The sequence below is a fragment of the Notolepis coatsorum genome (genome assembly GCF_963971535.1).
Source record: "Notolepis coatsorum genome assembly, chromosome: 2".
Classification (NCBI taxonomy): Eukaryota; Metazoa; Chordata; class Actinopteri; order Aulopiformes; family Paralepididae; genus Notolepis; species Notolepis coatsorum.
Window position 1 is genome coordinate 188,486,528 of NC_140166.1, and position 18,797 is coordinate 188,505,324.

Genomic DNA, 18,797 nt, shown 5'->3' on the forward strand with positions numbered 1-18,797 from the left:
AGAGAGAGAGAGAGAGAGAGAGAGAGAGAGAGAGAGAGAGAGAGAGAGAGAGAGAGAGGGGAGAGGAGAGATGCGTCCCGACACACACGCAGTCAAGTTTGTGTGTGTGTCCGACGAGGGAGAGAGATGGCAAACACACATTTACACACACTTCTGCAGTCCCTCCCGCCGTCCCGTCCCCTCTCTCTCTCTCTCTCTCTCTCTCTCTCTCACTCTCTCTCTCTCACTCTCTCTCTCTCTCTCTCTCTCTCTCTCTCTCTCTCTCTCTCTCTCTCTCTTTCACTTTACTGCAGAGGAACGACAACATAGCCTTCTGATTGAAATCTCACTGACATTGGTGACATTTTATTGTTTGATACCAATTTGGTCATACTTTTAGATCTCACCAATAACATTCATTTGATTCAGAATACATTTTTCACAAAACATGTCACCTCAGTCATTCTGTCTCCAGGCTCTTGTTTTGTTTGTTTGTGTGTTCTTTCAAGGATGTAAATAAATACACAAAGGATTGTATTGTATTATTGATAAAAATTGGTATTTTCTTTTCTTTTTCATTTACATTCATTTGAGCATGATTAAGTATTGCTCACAGACACATTTAGTGCATTTATCCTGTTAAGAGATATGAATACATGTACTCAGATGAATGTATATTACCAAATGTATGTATATATATGCAGTACTTGTTTATATCACTGGGGAACGCTGTAGCGTCTTACAGAAAGGACGCACGTAATGACGTCATCACGTCATTCTATATATGACCGCGTCAGCGGAGGTGTGTTCTCTCTTCCTATTATTCTCAGTCTATCGAGGTGTGTGTACACAGGTGCATACCTCCACAAGTTCTATGCCTATCCCACCAATGTGAAGTGGTGAAGTTGTGCTTATTCAATAAACAAGCTAAAGGCTAAAGATATCTCCTTGGACAACGTGTATTTTCTTCTACATGCAACGCAAGATAAACTGCAACGCTCAACAGGTTATGGGCCCAGGAGTCGTCAGAAGAAAAGAAAAGAAAAGTTGCTCCACCGTGTAGAAAGTTGCAACGGACCGCGTGCTACAAACGGGTTGCTAGCTAGCAAGAACAAAGCAAGCCAAGCATCATGAATGACCATCGAGGAACAAGCAGGTTGCCTCGACTGTTATTCGACGGAGATGAAACCAAATATGAACTTTGGGAGACTAAGATGTTGGGACAGTTCCATCTACTAGGATTAAAAGACACAGTCCTGGGAGAGCCGAGGTCTCAAGAAGAGATCGACGCCGACGTGAAGAAAAATGCTGATGCATATGCGGAACTGATTCTTTGTTTGGACGATAAAAGCCTCTCGTTAATAATGAGGGATGCGTCCGAAAACGGAAGAAGAGCCCTGAAAATATTGAGAGACTATTATGCCGGGAAGGGGAAGCCCCGCATAATTAACCTGTACACCCAGCTAACGTTGCTTCACAAGGCAAGCGGGGAAAACGTAATGGACTACATAATCAGAGCAGAGACCGCCATTACAGCACTGCACAACGCAGGCGAGACACTGGGAGATGGACTACTCATGGCGATGATCTTAAAGGGACTGCCTGAGGGGTTTAGGCCATTCGCCATACACGTGGCACATACGGAGGAAAACATCACATTCGCCGAATTCGCTGAGAAGTTTCAAAGAAACTGAGAAGCCAGACTCAGCTGAGTCAAGCGACAGTGTGATGAAAACCCAAGGAAAATTCGGACGACAACCCACCAGGACAAACGCACGTGGTGATAGTTTTTTAGTTCATTGATGTCAAATATCTTAAAGTTGATAGGTTCATCAGTTCATAATGTCTGGTAATCTAAAGGCCATAATGTAGAATATGCCTGTGAACGTCTGTGTGTCTGCCTTCTCCCTCCCTGCATTGGCGTGACCTGCTGACCTCGTGGCTGTCTCCTTCCACACACACCCATTAACACACACAGGGCCCCCTGTACATCCTGATCACGCGCCTCACACACACACATCCTCCTCTTCCGACGCACACACACTCACGTACACACACGCGCACACATCTCCCCCACCCAGCTGTCAGGGCCGTGATTTGTTGGGATGTTGTTCGAGACTGGGGATCTCTCCCCGCCTACATCTGGAACCCATTAGCCCCCCCTTCTGAAACAAGCACACACACAGACTAGCACAGACACACACCACACACACACCCATACATACACACAGATACATATACACACATACACCCCTCCCCTCCTCCTCTGTATAAATGACATGTAGTGTGATGTACTCTTTCTTCTACTGGTGCGAGAGGATGAGCCCGTGCGGGGTGACTGTTCTTCTTCTCTGTGAAATAAAAGCTCCGTTTGAAATACTCTGTCGTTCTGCGAATCTTTTGGTCGACTGGTCCATGACCATATCAATTCAGGACTCACGAGGGACAGGCTATCCCTTTCAAATGGAGGTTCCAAAGTGAGAATTGATGTGGGCCAGCCGCAACCAAGGACGGAACGAGGAATGGAGACATGGAGGAGAAGACGATGCAGAAGATCCAGACATTCACACCAGCTGTCTGCAGCACGTCTGAACCAGGGGTGAGGTACCAGCAGCAGCCCCTCAGACGTCCGTGACCAGACCACCAGACGACCAGGTGACAGGCAAGAGGAGACTAAGGACAGACGGGCCAGGATGAAGAGAGGCAGACCGGAGGAGATGGCAGCTGAGCAGCAGAGGCCGGAGATGAACACCGCAGCCAGGCACCGCAGATCATCTACGACAGGCAGATCATCCACGACGAGAACGGGGGAAGCGGCAGCAGGAGAGACACTGAGCTGAGCTGGAGAGACGGTGGGCTAGCTGGCGAGAGGTGGAGGGGACAGTCCAGAGACACTGAGGAGGCAGCAGACCAGAGGAGACGCGTTTGTCTAGGGGGCCGCACCCTGGAACGGGGACCAACTCAGGAAGAGGCCCTTGCCCTCTAGGAGACGGGGCCGACCCAGGTGGGCGGTGTACTGTAACAGAGGGAAGGTAGCGCCCTGATGGACGTTGCGTGTGCCTGAGTAAGGGGGGTCCCACAGGGGTTACATGTATCGTCTGGAAAAGTTGCAAAGTCTGTGTTTCTCTCTTTCTTCTCTCTCTCTCTCCCGCTCCCCCCCCCTCCCTCTATCTCTCTCTCTCCTCTCCTGGTGTTGTTATCCCGTCTGGTATTAGGTGTGATGCATGTAATGAGGTGACAATCGACGGGTACAGATCCATCAATGAACTGTTGTGTTGACGTATTGATTTAACGTCAAAAGGGGGGTTGATAGTTTTTTAGTTCATTGATGTCGAATATCTTAAAGTTGATAGGTTCATCAGTTCATAATGTCTGGTAATCTAAACGCCATAATGTAGAATATGCCTGTGAACATCTGTGTGTCTGCCTTCTCCCTCCCTGCATTGGCGTGACCTGCTGACCTCGTGGCTGTCTCCTTCCACACACACCCATTAACACACACAGGGCCCCCTGTACATCCTGATCACGCGCCTCACACACACACATCCTCCTCTTCCGACGCACACACACTCACGTACACACACGCGCACACATCTCCCCCACCCAGCTGTCAGGGCCGTGATTTGTTAGGATGTTGTTCGAGACTGGGGATCTCTCCCCGCCTACATCTGGAACCCATTAGCCCCCCCTTCTGAAACAAGCACACACACAGACTAGCACAGACACACACCACACACACCCATACATACACACAGATACATATACACACATACACCCCTCCCCTCCTCCTCTGTATAAATGACATGTAGTGTGATGTACTCTTTCTTCTACTGGTGCGAGAGGATGAGCCTGTGCGGGGTGACTGTTCTTCTTCTCTGTGAAATAAAAGCTCTGTTTGAAATACTCTGTTGTTCTGCGAATCTTTTGGTCGACTGGTCCATGACCATATCAATTCAGGACTCACGAGGGACAGGTTATCCCTTTCAGTGGTGACGGTTGTGACCGGAGAGAGGACAAAGATATGGTATGCTTCAAATGCGGTACCAAAGGCCACAGAGCGAGAGCGTGTCAACAAGACATGGTGCGGCCATTGCAAGAGTGACTCGCACAAAGACGCCACATGCAGGCGCAAGGACAAAGATGGCGCGAGTAAAGTCTCGGAGGATGGCGGCGATGACTACGCGTTCAAACTGAGGGACGTCACGACAGGAAACCAGCGCCAGGCGGCGTTCAGCACCCAGGAGAGGGGACTGATGGTGGACACGGGCGCCACCTCCCACATCATCACGGACGTGAAGATGTTCAAGGATTTCGACAGCGCGTTCAGGCCAGAGGCGCACAGTGTCGAGTTGGCGGACGGCACCTGGTGCAGCGGAGTCGCACAGCGGAGGGGGACTGCAGAGGTATCCCTGATGGACAGCGCAGGACAGTGGCATACAGCAACACTGAAAGACGCTTTGTTCATTCCTTCATATCCGCAGAACATTTTCTCCGTGAAAGCAGCAACGACCAGTGGGGCCACAGTCGTGTTCAAGGAGAAGAAAGATGCTCTGGTAACAAAAGATGGTAAAACATTTCACATTCATGTTTACGGAAAATTGTATTACTTGCATACTCTAGGTGAACTTAATGATAAATGTAATACATGTCACACCATACAGACATGGCATGAGATATTAGGTCACTGTAACTATGACGATGTGTTAAAGCTGAAAAATGTAGTAGAGGGTATGGAGTTCAAGGGCAAGACATGTAGGCCCGAGCAAGAGTGTGAGGTGTGTATACAGGGGAAGTTTGCACAAACTAGAAACCGAGAACCTGAAGAGCAGAGGCTCCCTTACAGATGGTGCACACAGACCTAGCAGGTCCTGTATCGACAGAGTCAATCGACGGTTACAAATATGTACAGTCGTTTTACTGATGATTACTCGAGCGCAGTGTTTGTATATTTTCTTAAAAAGAAAAGCGACACAATAAAGGCTACGGAAAAGTAAAGTGCATCCGGTCCGACAACGGAACAGAATTCACTAGTGGTGATTTTCAGACGCTGATGAGGAAAAATAAAATCAGACATCAAACGTCCGCCCCATACTCCCCGTTCCAAAACGGAACAGCGGAGTGAAATTGGCGATGACTTTTTGAGATGGGGAGATGCATGATAGCTGAGAGCAGGCTACCAAAACAGGTATGGCACTATGCAGTACAAACAGCAGCTATGGTACAAAACAGATGTTTTAGTAGGCGCACAGGGAAGACCCCTTACCAGATGCTGACAGGCAAAAAGCCTAATGTAGCCAAAATGCAGACGTTCGGCTCTGTATGTTACTCATACAAACAGGACAAGGGTAAACTTGACTCCAGGTGTGACGAGGGACGTTTTGTAGGCTACGATAAAAACAGCCCAGCGTATTTGGTTTACAACCCAGATACAAACAGAGTACTCAAACACAGATTAGTGAAGTTTGTGAGTAAGGCAGCTGTGGAGAAACAGACACAAACAGTTGAGTCAGACCCAAACGATAGCTATGGCAGTGTGAGACAGCCTAAGACCAGTGAGGATACACAGGAGGCCAATCAGAGCACAGAGGATGCTCAAGGACCAAGTGTACAGAGAGACAGTCAAAGGGCAAGGTCTGGGAGCTCCAGTAGCTCACCGCGTATCTCGGCGCTATTTCGGCGTCGGGGACAACCGTGCGCGTCACGGATCTGGGTTACACGAGTTCGACTCCCGGACTCGCCGTATTTTCTCAGAGTGTCTTTCCCCCGATCTATATCCTATTCAACCTGTTTCTGTCGGTCATGCTTGACCAGAAAAAGCGATAAACGCTAAAAAGAACCAGCTGACTGGTCAAAGTAAAAAAAAAAAAAAAAAGGGCAAGGTCTATGGACCAAAACAGAACACAAAGTGTGACAGAGGAGGAACCCGAGTATAGGAGGTATCCAAACAGAGACAGGAAGAAACCTAGCAGTTTACAGGACTTCGTAAGTAACGAAGACAGTGAAAGTGATGGGGCTCATGCCACTATAGACTATTGCTACAGAGCAGTATACGGCGTACCATAGACGTTTGGGGAAGCTATGGGATCAGTTAACTCAGGCGAGTGGGTAAAAGCAATGGACGAGGAGATCCACTCGTTAAACGAGAACAATACGTTTACATTGACAACCCTGCCGAAAGACAAAAAGGTAGTGGGGGGAAAATGGGTATACGCCATCAAGAGTGATGTAAATGGGAGAGACAAATACAAAGCATGTTTTGTAGCCAGGGGTTACAGCCAGAAAATAGGAATAGATTACGGGGAAACATTTTCACCCACAGCAAACTTGACGAGTGTCAGAGTAGTGCTTCAGAAAGCAGCAATGGAGGATTTAGTCCTTCACCAGATGGACGTGAAAACAGCATATTTACACGCTCCAATAGACTATGAAATATACATCAATCCACCAGAGGGTTATGAAGAAAAAGATGAAGGTCTAGTGTATAAAATAGAGAAATCACTCTATGGTCTCAAACAGTCTGGGCGGAACTGGAATAGGATTCTACATGACTGTCTAACTGAGAGTGGATACACACAAAACCCAGCCGACCATTGTGTTTATTCCCAAGAGACAAGAGAAGGGAAAGTGATTATAATCATATGGGTCGATGACTTGATTATTGTAGCCAGCAATGATGAGAGACTGAGAGCGGTGAAAGAAATGCTGTCAGAAAAGTTTAAAATTAAAGATCTTGGAAGACTCAAACATTTTCTGGGTATTGATTTCAAGCAATCCGAAGGATGTGTAACTATTAACTATGTCACAGGAAAAATACACAAACAAGATACTAGAGCGTTTTGAGATGCAGAACTGTAGAACCAGAGAAACGCCCTGTGAACAAAAGTTAGAATACATAGAGGATGCAGTCAGGATGGAGGACGTCAGGCTATACAGAGAGGCGGTAGGAAGCCTCATATACTTGACTACCTGTACTAGACCAGATCTAAGTTTTGTGGTGAGTAGATTATCACAGTATTTCGCAGAGCCAACAGAGGAGCAATGGGTTACTGTGAAACATGTACTAAGATATCTCAAAGGCACTGCAGACAATTAAGGGGTTATGTTTCAGACAAAACCGCAGTGAGGTGTTAGGCATACAAGCCTACAGGCTACAGTGATGCAGACTGGGCAGCTGATACCATTGATAGACATAGTACCACAGGGTACTGTGTAAGTCTGAGCAAGAACAGCTCTCTAGTTTCCTGGAAAACTAAGAAGCAACCCACGGTTGCACTTTCCACTTGTGAGGCGGAATCAAGGCCAGATTAAGACTTCAGAGGCCCCTGGGCCAGATTCTTGTGGAGGCCCCCCCACACACACATACACATGCACGCACGCACAGTGGCGTTTTTATATGTCACTTTAAAAAATATATAGAATATTTAGAAGTGGTGGGCTCTGAGGGCCAAGCTAAAAGGACTTTGATCACCCCTGCCCACTTTGACAACCTAGGATGGCTTAGAGTAGACAACAGAGTACAGCAACTTGCAATGGGCCTGGTCTACAAGATACACTACATGACCAAGGTACCCATGTACATGTCAAAATACTTTCCAAAGGTCAGTGAATACCACGATCACAACACCAGAGGGAGCTCCACAAATCATGTTAAACCCAGATTCGGCTCAAACAAGGGACTAAACACGTTTCGCAATTATGCCACATCAATGTGGAACGCCCTACCCAAAGCTGTAAAGGAATGTGAATCACTACCCACTTTCAAAAGCACTCTCAAAGAACACCTACGGGAGACTGCAATTCGAAACTGGCCCCTGTAAATGTCCTAACACAACCCCCTCCAATGTACAGTAAATTACCAAGTATGGTTTTGTCAATATTCCAATGTACAGTTTTGCTTGTACAGTTGTACAGTGGCCCCCACCCACCCACCAATCCTACCCAACCCCCCTGAGCTGTGGAGATGCGGCGGGCATATACGAACAGGTGGCAGCCACTGGTGGTGGTGGGCCGGCTGAACTAGAGGCTGCCGCTGCCTCTTCTCTGTCGCTAGCATCAATAATAATAACGTTAGCATTCTCGTCCTCTCTGCCCGCGGCGCCTGGCTCAGCCTCTTTAACGACGTTGCTGCTACTACTAGTGCTAGCCAGGGGGAGGGGGCTATCCTCCTCCAGGTCCTCCTTAGTCTTACCTGACGGGGTGAAAAAAGTAGAGATAGTTGGTATGCTTTGCCGAAGTAACGCGCTCTTTCTGTCCCTTTCCTGTTTAGATTTTAACTTAGCAGCTCCGCTTTCCCACCGTTTAACTTTTTTATCCATGTTTTTTGAGTGTCATATGATCATACAGTACTACTCGAGTCTTAGCCTACTTGATCAACTTGCAAGTGCAATTCTCGCGATCAGTGGTCACCTGACCTGACCCGACAGTGAACCCTGGACCTGGATGTCAGTGTCACGTAGACTCAACGTCTCTCACCCCTCATTATCAAATAATCAATCATATTTTTATTTGCAATACAAAACATTTAATAAAAATAGATAGAGAAGAGATGAGATGATACTAGTAGTCACTATAGATGCTGTGAAAGTAAACGCTGGATGAGGATCTGATTATATATATTTTTCTGTTCGTATCTCTTTTTTTTTTTTTTACTAGTGTGTAGTGGAGGCCCCTAGTCGCGTTATTTCTAAACCTAGCCGCATTTCTGGCAAGACGCTCTCTGATTGGCCGACGTCAGTTTCTACACTGGTTAGGCTTAGGCACTCTTCGAAGTTGGTTAAGGTTAGAGTTTGTCTTAGAGCATGGCGATAGAACGGCAGGTAGTTTGCAGGCTGTTCGACGCGGAAATGGGCAAAGACACAGCTCGTCACGCGATTGGGCAAACATGTCAGTGGCCAATCAGAGAGCGTCAGTCAGTGCCAATCAGAGAGCGTCTGCCAGAAATGCGGCTAGGTTTAGAAATAACGCCCCCTAGTCCCTAGGGGGAGCTCGATGATATCCGCTATCAGCACCGGCGGGTCTCTGCTGTCTGTCATGAATAATGATCCCAATCTGCCTTATTCGTGTCGGGGCTGTGTCTATTCTTTTACCAACGGATTTCCAGTTCCGCGTTCGCGTTCTGCGATCCGATTGGCCACTGACGTTTCGTAGGCGACTTTTTCGAAGTTGGTTAAGGTTAGAGTATGGAATCAGGGCTGGTGTTCTATCGCCCTGCTCTAAGACAAACTCTAACCTTAACCAACTTCGAAAGAGTGCCTAAGCTTAACCGGTGAAAGAAAAAGGCGTCACACGATTGGCGCTACCTGAAACGTCAGTGGCCAATCAGAGCGCAGAACGCGGAACTGGAAATCCGTTGGTAAAAGTATTCAGGCGTCGGGGCTGGGATGTGGAGATGCAAGTTTTGACTTTTTATTGCTGTTTTTACCTCAAACGGAAAACCTCAAACTCTTATGAAGAGGAGAAAAAGTACTCAAGATTAGCCACTTGCAGACGGCAGGGTGTGACGTACTGTATATTTTAGTTGATGAAATAGTTTTGTTGACTAAATATTTTAGTTGATGAAATATGTTTTCATTTCAGTGTCACAGTATGACATTGATCTCCAAAATAAGAAAAAAATAAAAAATAAAATGTGGGGCCTCTAGTGACGAGGGGCCTCCAATTTAAAAAAAAATAAAAGTTACAAAAAAATAAACAAATATTTGGGGCCTCTAGTGACGAGGGGCAAAAAAAAAAAAAAAGAAGTAAGTAAAAAAAATAATAATAATAATTTTGGGCCTCTAGTGACGAGGGGCCTCAAAAAAAATTAAAATAAAAGTAAAAGAAATTATAATAATAATAATAATTTGGGGCCTCTTGTGACGAGGGGCCTCCAAAAGGCCTCTAGTGTCGAGGGGCCTCCAAAGAAATTAAAAATGTAAGTTAAAAAAAATAATAAAAAAATGTGGGGCCTCTAGTGACGAGGGGCCTCCAAGAAAAATTTAAATAAAAAATAATTGTTTTATTATTATTTTCTTTTTTAAATTTTTTTTTTGGAGGCCCCTCGTCACTAGAGGCCCAAGGGCCGCGGCCCGGATGGCCCGGTCGTTAATCCGGCCCTGGGCGGAATACATTGCCCTTGCTACAACCATAGCAGAAGTTATATACCTAGAACAGCTTTTGAAAGGTATTGATGATTACAAGTACACACAGGCAGTGGTACATGAGGACAACCAGGGAACAATTGCTCTAGCCAAGAACCCTGTACACAGACAGAGGTGCAAGCATGTGGATATTAAATATCATTTTATCAGGTCCACGATAAATGAGGGGAGAGTAACTTTGGTATATTGTCCTACAGACTAAATGGTTGCTGATATTTTTACAAAACCTGTAACAAGGATGAAACTGGTGAAGTTTGAAAAGATAATTTTTGGAACTTGAAATGTGTTTAGACAGAGGTCCACATTTATTTTTTTATGTTATGTTTTCTACTTTACTTAAGATTGTAACAACCTGAGTTCAAGTGGGGGTGTTAAGAGATATAAAGTGAATAAACTAGGCCAGTAATGAATTAAGCTTAATTTTGGCTGTGATACACAATATGTACTTTTCCACTGACTAAACTCTATAAAAGCTTATAACAAATATATATACAGTACATAATATATACAACAGGGTGCCTCTCCATGATACTTGGTAGGAGTCCTCGAGGTAGGATGACAGCCATGCCAGCGCAGAACCTACAACTCCCATTCCTGCAGGGATGTGAGGAGGATCTGATGATCTACTGTGTCGAAGGCCGCTGACAGGTCCAGGAGGCCTTTCGCTCTTGCCAAGTGAAGAGCCTCTGTGACTGCTATGAGGGCCGTCTCTGTGGAGTGACCGGTCTTGAAGCCTGATGGGTCGAGGAGGTTATTCTGTAATAGATAATCAGTGAGCTGGTTGGATACGGATACATTTTTCTCTGATCTATTCTTACACACGGTGATGAGTCAGTGTGTATTTTCCTTTACTCTCCACTCGAAGTGGAGCACTCTCTCCTTCATAATAATAATAATCTGAGGAGCGAGTGGGATGAGACAACAAGCTCCATATAAAAGGTTGCAGCAGGGCCAGCATCATTTAGGAACCTCTTCATATGCTGAGGAGCAAGGGGCATGCATTGTCCCTATGCCTCTCACACAGCCTGGCGGTTACATCAGCATGCACACATTCACCACAGCTGGAGGCACAGACATACACAGTACATTTTGCAGAGTAAATGTTACTCAAACTGAGTACATTTTACTCAAACTGTTTGAGTAAAATGTACTCAGTTTGAGTAACATTCAGTTCAGTTCAGTTCAGAGTTTTTATTTGCCACATGGAATAATACAATCATAGTTTCTTCATTAAAAAATCATAAATAGCCATTCCATGGACAAAATGTGAGGTTTTGCCCGCTGCTCACTACCTTTTCTCTGTCTTCTTTAAGCCTACTGTTAGGAATTCCCTATTCTCTGTCTTCTTTAAGCCTACTGTTAGGAATTCCCTACTCACTCTCTCTAGCCCCCACCCTCTCGTTCCTTACCCTTAGTGGCCACACCTGTTTGATATTCTATTATCTCTCGCACCTGTGGTGGCAGGCTAATTAGTCCCCCTGTGGGCTTTAAATACCAGGGCGCTTCCCCTCGTTTTGGCGTGGGGTCGTGTTGTATACTTGCCGAGTCATATTCTCTAAACATCTAGACTCTTTCGGGAGATCCTCGGTCTGCCTATGCTGTTCCATTCTCCGGCGTCGAGATGTTTGCTCCAGCCTTCGCCAGCTGTCGCCGTTGCCTGTGGGGGAGACTGGTCTGCGCTCCCTGTACTTCCACGGGAGGCACCCCAGCGTTCCACTGCAGACCCCCGCGCAGCTGTTCGTCCTGACGCACATCCAGACCAGCGCAGACGCTCTCCAGTCCTCAGCGCGCAACGCGCATCTTCCAAGGACGCTCGAGCTTGGCACGCTCTCCAGACCAGCGCGCAACGCGCATCTTCCAAGAACCCTCGAGCTTGGCACGCTCTCCAGACCAGCGCGCAACGCGCATCTTCCAAGGACGCTCGAGCTTGGCACGCTCCTCCGTACCAGCGCACGGACGCGCATCTTCCAGACCTTCGAGCTTGGCACGCTCCTCCGTACCAGCGCACTGACGCGCATCTTCCAGACCTTCCTGCTTGGCACACTCCTCCTGGCAGACGCACCCCGATGCGTCTCTCTGTTCCGACGCGCACACCAAGGTGTGGCGCGCCACTCTGTTCCTCGGCTCCGACAGTGGCTACCCGGTGGACGACATCCTCGCCACCGCCACTGTTCCAGCTCCCTGTTCCGACGCGCACACCAAGGTGTGGCGCGCACTCTGTTCCTCGGCTCCGACAGTGGCTACCCGGTGGACGACATCCTCGCCACCGCCACTGTTCCAGCTCCCTGTTCCGACGCGCACACCAAGGTGTGGCGCGCACTCTGTTCCTCGGCTCCGACAGCGGCTACCCGGTGGACGATGCCCTCGTCACCGCCACTGTTCCAGCACTCTGTTCCTCGGCTCCGACAGCGGCTACCCGGTGGACGATGCCCTCGTCACCGCCACTGTTCCAGCACTCTCTCCCTCGGCTCGGACAGCCAGCCGCCCCGGTGGCGATGCCCCGTTCCCGCTGCTGTCCCCGTACCTTTACGCATACGCCTGGGTGAGTTTTGATTGTGATGTCACTCACTCAGCGTAGTGCCCTTGCCCCCGTTCCCGCTGCTGCCCCTTTACCTTTACGCATACGCCTGGGTGAGTTTTGATTGTGATGTCACTCACTCAGCGTAATGCCTCTTGCCCCCGTTCCCGCTGCTGTTCCTGTACCTTTACGCATACGCCTGGGTGAGTTTTGATTGTGATGTCACTCTCCCAGCGTATTGCCTCTGTTAGTTAGTTTGGACATTTCATCTCCCAGCGTATTGCCTCTGTTAGTTAGTTTGGACATTTCATTTCCCCAGCGTATTGCCTCTGTTTTTGGTTCTCACTTAGAATAGTATTTTTGGACTTTACATCTCCCCCTGTGTGTTTGTCACACGAAGATATTATTACTTTGTTCACTTTGTTATTTGGACTGTTCTGCACCTGCTCTGTTTTTTCCCTTTGTGCATTAACTATCTCCTCTGTTCTGCAGAGCGGCCCAGATGTTTTCCCACCAGTCCCCAGTTCCTCCCTGTACCCCAGCCCGCCTCCGCGGGCCTCAGTCCCCTCTGTCCCAAGTTCTCCCCTTCTAGTTCCACCTAGTCCCTAGTCCTTTTTCCCTAGTTCTCCTAGTCCCTAGTCCTCTATCCCTAGTTCTCCTAGTCCCTAGTCCTCAATCCCTAGTTCTCCTAGTCCCTAGTCCTCTATCCCTAGTTCTCCTAGTCCCTAGTCCTCTATCCCTGGTTCTCCTAGTCCCTAGTCCTCTATCCCTAGCTCTCCTAGTCCCTAGTCCTCTGTCCCAAGGCGTTCCCTTAACCTGTCCCAAGGCGTTCCCTTAACCTTCCCAAGGCGTTCCCTTAACCTTCCCAAGGCGTTCCCTTAACCTTCCCAAGGCGTTCCCTTAACCTTCCCAAGGCGTTCCCTTAACCTTCCCTTAGGCGTTCCCTTTACCTTCCCATAGTGTTCCCTTTTCCTGCCCGCCTCTTAAAGGCACTTTACCTTCCCCTCTTGTGTTATTCCAGTGTTTTGTGTTTTCTCCCTTAAAGGGACAGTGCCCTTTTTCCCTGTTGTTCAATAAATATCTGTTTCTTGGCAAACCATCATACCTGTCTTGTGTTGTGCGATTGGGGTCGGTTACAAACCATAACAGTACGACCCCACCAAATCGACGACCCCAGCCAGCACAGACGGTGTATGTTGAGTTTGCCTTTTTTTTTTCTTGTTCCCTCTAGCTCCCCTGTTTGCCCTGTTAGCTCCCCTGTTAGCTTGTTAGTCTCCCCTCTAGCTCCCCTGTTAGCCCTGTTAGCTTCCCTGTTAGCCCAGTTTAGCTTCCTTGTTAGTCCTGTTTAGCTCCCTTGTTAGCCTGTTACTCCCCTGTTTAGCTTGTTAGTCTCCCCGGTTAGCTCCCCTGTTTGCTTCCCGTTTTGCCCTGTTTGACCCCCCTGTAGCTAGCATGCCCTGGCAGCTAACCCAGTCCCTCAGCAGAGCCCCTGTCTGCTAGCTTAGCCCCGGCTGCTAGCACAGCCTCTATGTTTATGCAGCCCTTGCTGCTGGCATAGGCCCTGTAGCTAGCCATGCCCTGGCGGCTAACCCAGTTTCCCTCTGCATGGCCCCGGTCTGCTAGCTTGGCCCCGGCTGTTAGCACAGCCTCTATGTTAATGCAGCCTTGCAGCTGGCATAGGCCCTGTAGCTAGCCAGGCCCAAGCAGCTAACCCGGTCCCTCTGCATGGCCTCCACTTTTTTTGTGTAGTTTATCCCACTGCTAGGACTGCCCTTTCAGCTAGCAAGGTCAGTTTTTCTCACACAGCTAGGACTGTCCTTCCAGCTAGCTTGTGCTCTCATGCTGGTCCAGCCCTGTCTGCCAGCCTAGCTCCGGCAGCTAGCGCAGCCTCTATGTTGATGTAGCAGTACAGCTAGCATAGGCCCTGTAGCTATCAGTGCCCTGGCAGCTACCCTTTCCCTCTGCTAGCCTGGCTCCGGCAGCTTGCGCAGCCTCTATGTTGATGTAGCAGTGCAGCTAGCATAGGCCCTGTAGCTATCAGTGCCCTGGCAGCTAACCTTCCCTCTGCTAGCCCTTTCCCGGTGCTACCATGGTTACCCCTTTGCTACCCTGCTTGCCCCTCAGTTCTCTAGACCCAGTTCCTCTAGACCAGTTCTCTAGACCAGTTCTCTAAACCAGTTCTCTAGACCAGTTCTCTAGCCCGGTTCTCTAGCCCAGTTCTCTAGACCAGTTCTCTAGACCAGTTCTCTAGACCAGTTCCTCTAGACTAGTTCTCTAGACCCAGTTCCTCTAGACCAGTTCCTCTAGACCAGTTCCCCCAGTTGCCCCTCTGCTACCCTAGTTACCCCTCGGCGACCCTGTTTCTTTTGCTAGCCCCACTCTTGTGGTGGCTTCCCCTGCTGGCTTGGCCAGTACCTCTTGTTTTGCCCCCTGCCACTCTGTCTGTATTTGTTTTGGGTCGCCGGGTGGCTCCCGTTGGAGGGGGGGATACTGTGAGGTTTTGCCCGCTGCTCACTACCTTTTCTCTGTCTTCTTTAAGCCTACTGTTAGGAATTCCCTATTCTCTGTCTTCTTTAAGCCTACTGTTAGGAATTCCCTACTCACTCTCTCTAGCCCCCACCCTCTCGTTCCTTACCCTTAGTGGCCACACCTGTTTGATATTCTATTATCTCTCGCACCTGTGGTGGCAGGCTAATTAGTCCCCCTGTGGGCTTTAAATACCAGGGCGCTTCCCCTCGTTTTGGCGTGGGGTCGTGTTGTATACTTGCCGAGTCATATTCTCTAAACATCTAGACTCTTTCGGGAGATCCTCGGTCTGCCTATGCTGTTCCATTCTCCGGCGTCGAGATGTTTGCTCCAGCCTTCGCCAGCTGTCGCCGTTGCCTGTGGGGGAGACTGGTCTGCGCTCCCTGTACTTCCACGGGAGGCACCCCAGCGTTCCACTGCAGACCCCCGCGCAGCTGTTCGTCCTGACGCACATCCAGACCAGCGCAGACGCTCTCCAGTCCTCAGCGCGCAACGCGCATCTTCCAAGGACGCTCGAGCTTGGCACGCTCTCCAGACCAGCGCGCAACGCGCATCTTCCAAGAACCCTCGAGCTTGGCACGCTCTCCAGACCAGCGCGCAACGCGCATCTTCCAAGGACGCTCGAGCTTGGCACGCTCCTCCGTACCAGCGCACGGACGCGCATCTTCCAGACCTTCGAGCTTGGCACGCTCCTCCGTACCAGCGCACTGACGCGCATCTTCCAGACCTTCCTGCTTGGCACACTCCTCCTGGCAGACGCACCCCGATGCGTCTCTCTGTTCCGACGCGCACACCAAGGTGTGGCGCGCCACTCTGTTCCTCGGCTCCGACAGTGGCTACCCGGTGGACGACATCCTCGCCACCGCCACTGTTCCAGCTCCCTGTTCCGACGCGCACACCAAGGTGTGGCGCGCACTCTGTTCCTCGGCTCCGACAGTGGCTACCCGGTGGACGACATCCTCGCCACCGCCACTGTTCCAGCTCCCTGTTCCGACGCGCACACCAAGGTGTGGCGCGCACTCTGTTCCTCGGCTCCGACAGCGGCTACCCGGTGGACGATGCCCTCGTCACCGCCACTGTTCCAGCACTCTGTTCCTCGGCTCCGACAGCGGCTACCCGGTGGACGATGCCCTCATCACCGCCACTGTTCCAGCACTCTCTCCCTCGGCTCGGACAGCCAGCCGCCCCGGTGGCGATGCCCCGTTCCCGCTGCTGTCCCCGTACCTTTACGCATACGCCTGGGTGAGTTTTGATTGTGATGTCACTCACTCAGCGTAGTGCCCTTGCCCCCGTTCCCGCTGCTGCCCCTTTACCTTTACGCATACGCCTGGGTGAGTTTTGATTGTGATGTCACTCACTCAGCGTAATGCCTCTTGCCCCCGTTCCCGCTGCTGTTCCTGTACCTTTACGCATACGCCTGGGTGAGTTTTGATTGTGATGTCACTCTCCCAGCGTATTGCCTCTGTTAGTTAGTTTGGACATTTCATCTCCCAGCGTATTGCCTCTGTTAGTTAGTTTGGACATTTCATTTCCCCAGCGTATTGCCTCTGTTTTTGGTTCTCACTTAGAATAGTATTTTTGGACTTTACATCTCCCCCTGTGTGTTTGTCACACGAAGATATTATTACTTTGTTCACTTTGTTATTTGGACTGTTCTGCACCTGCTCTGTTTTTTCCCTTTGTGCATTAACTATCTCCTCTGTTCTGCAGAGCGGCCCAGATGTTTTCCCACCAGTCCCCAGTTCCTCCCTGTACCCCAGCCCGCCTCCGCGGGCCTCAGTCCCCTCTGTCCCAAGTTCTCCCCTTCTAGTTCCACCTAGTCCCTAGTCCTTTTTCCCTAGTTCTCCTAGTCCCTAGTCCTCTATCCCTAGTTCTCCTAGTCCCTAGTCCTCAATCCCTAGTTCTCCTAGTCCCTAGTCCTCTATCCCTAGTTCTCCTAGTCCCTAGTCCTCTATCCCTGGTTCTCCTAGTCCCTAGTCCTCTATCCCTAGCTCTCCTAGTCCCTAGTCCTCTGTCCCAAGGCGTTCCCTTAACCTGTCCCAAGGCGTTCCCTTAACCTTCCCAAGGCGTTCCCTTAACCTTCCCAAGGCGTTCCCTTAACCTTCCCAAGGCGTTCCCTTAACCTTCCCAAGGCGTTCCCTTAACCTTCCCTTAGGCGTTCCCTTTACCTTCCCATAGTGTTCCCTTTTCCTGCCCGCCTCTTAAAGGCACTTTACCTTCCCCTCTTGTGTTATTCCAGTGTTTTGTGTTTTCTCCCTTAAAGGGACAGTGCCCTTTTTCCCTGTTGTTCAATAAATATCTGTTTCTTGGCAAACCATCATACCTGTCTTGTGTTGTGCGATTGGGGTCGGTTACAAACCATAACACAAAAGGAGCAGGAAGAAGAATAAATCTTATAATTACCTGCCCCTTATTCCTAAACTAACATGTATTTTCTTAATGGTCGGCGTATAACCTTATTTACACAAGTAATCATTTATACCATTATAAAAGAAACACAATCCACAGTTAAACAAGACAAATTTAAATAATAATAATAATGATAAAGAATAAAGAAGAAAAGAAATTTACATTTACTCTGCAAAATTTACTGTGTACGAGCCAACTGTAGAGTCTCTACAGAAATACATGTAGGGCTACAGTAGGCTGAATACATGCACTGTAAGAAAAAAAGCTGCAAGAAAACTGTAAATGTCTGGCATCAATGGTTGCCAAATACTTACTGTTAAATTACAGTAAAATGTACACTTAAAGTAGAAAAACAAAAGTAATCTGTAAAATAATACAGTGAATTTCCCATGAAAAAACATTTATTTTTTACAGTGTGGAATAGAAACAGATTCTGAGAAGGGATGTCATCTGAGATAATGACAGTGACATGGCATGAGGAATCCATTAACCCTTTACACATGCTATGGCCTGAGGAATTACAATAATAATATTAGTGAATAACATTCAGTAATGTTAGTCTGCTTAGATTACCTTCTCCGTGAGCACAAGATGATCGTGGATCAGATGTGATTTTCGTGTGGTCAAAATATTAGTACTGTGTAATGTATATGTAGCAAACTTCCAGGGTACGTTTCACAGCTCTTAAATGCACATCAGTAGTAGACACACAGCTTTGAGGATCTTATCTGATTAAAATAATTATTCACGGTGGTTATGAAAGCTAATGTTTTCCCCCCTCAAAATGTGCTTGCTCATGTTAAAGCATACTGCATACAATACTAGTATTATGTATTGTAGAGTAATGTATCCCATGGTGGTAATGAAAGGGTCAATAAATGCACTCAGGATACTGTATTATTCCATCATTCTGCTTACACCATATAATCTTGTTTGGCTTTTAACAAACCATCTCTAATAATGCATCACATTTTTTACTTTGTTGTTACTTTGTTCCTCTTATCTCCTTCCCCTTAGCTGCCCCCCCCCCACTGTTAAGCGCCTTGGGTTTCCTGAAAGGTGCTATACAATCCAAGAAATAATAATAATAATAATAATAATAATAATAATTATTATTATTATTATTATTATTATTATTATTATTATTATTATTATTATTATTATTATTATCATCATCATCATCATCATCATCATCATCATCATCATCATCATCATCATCATCATCA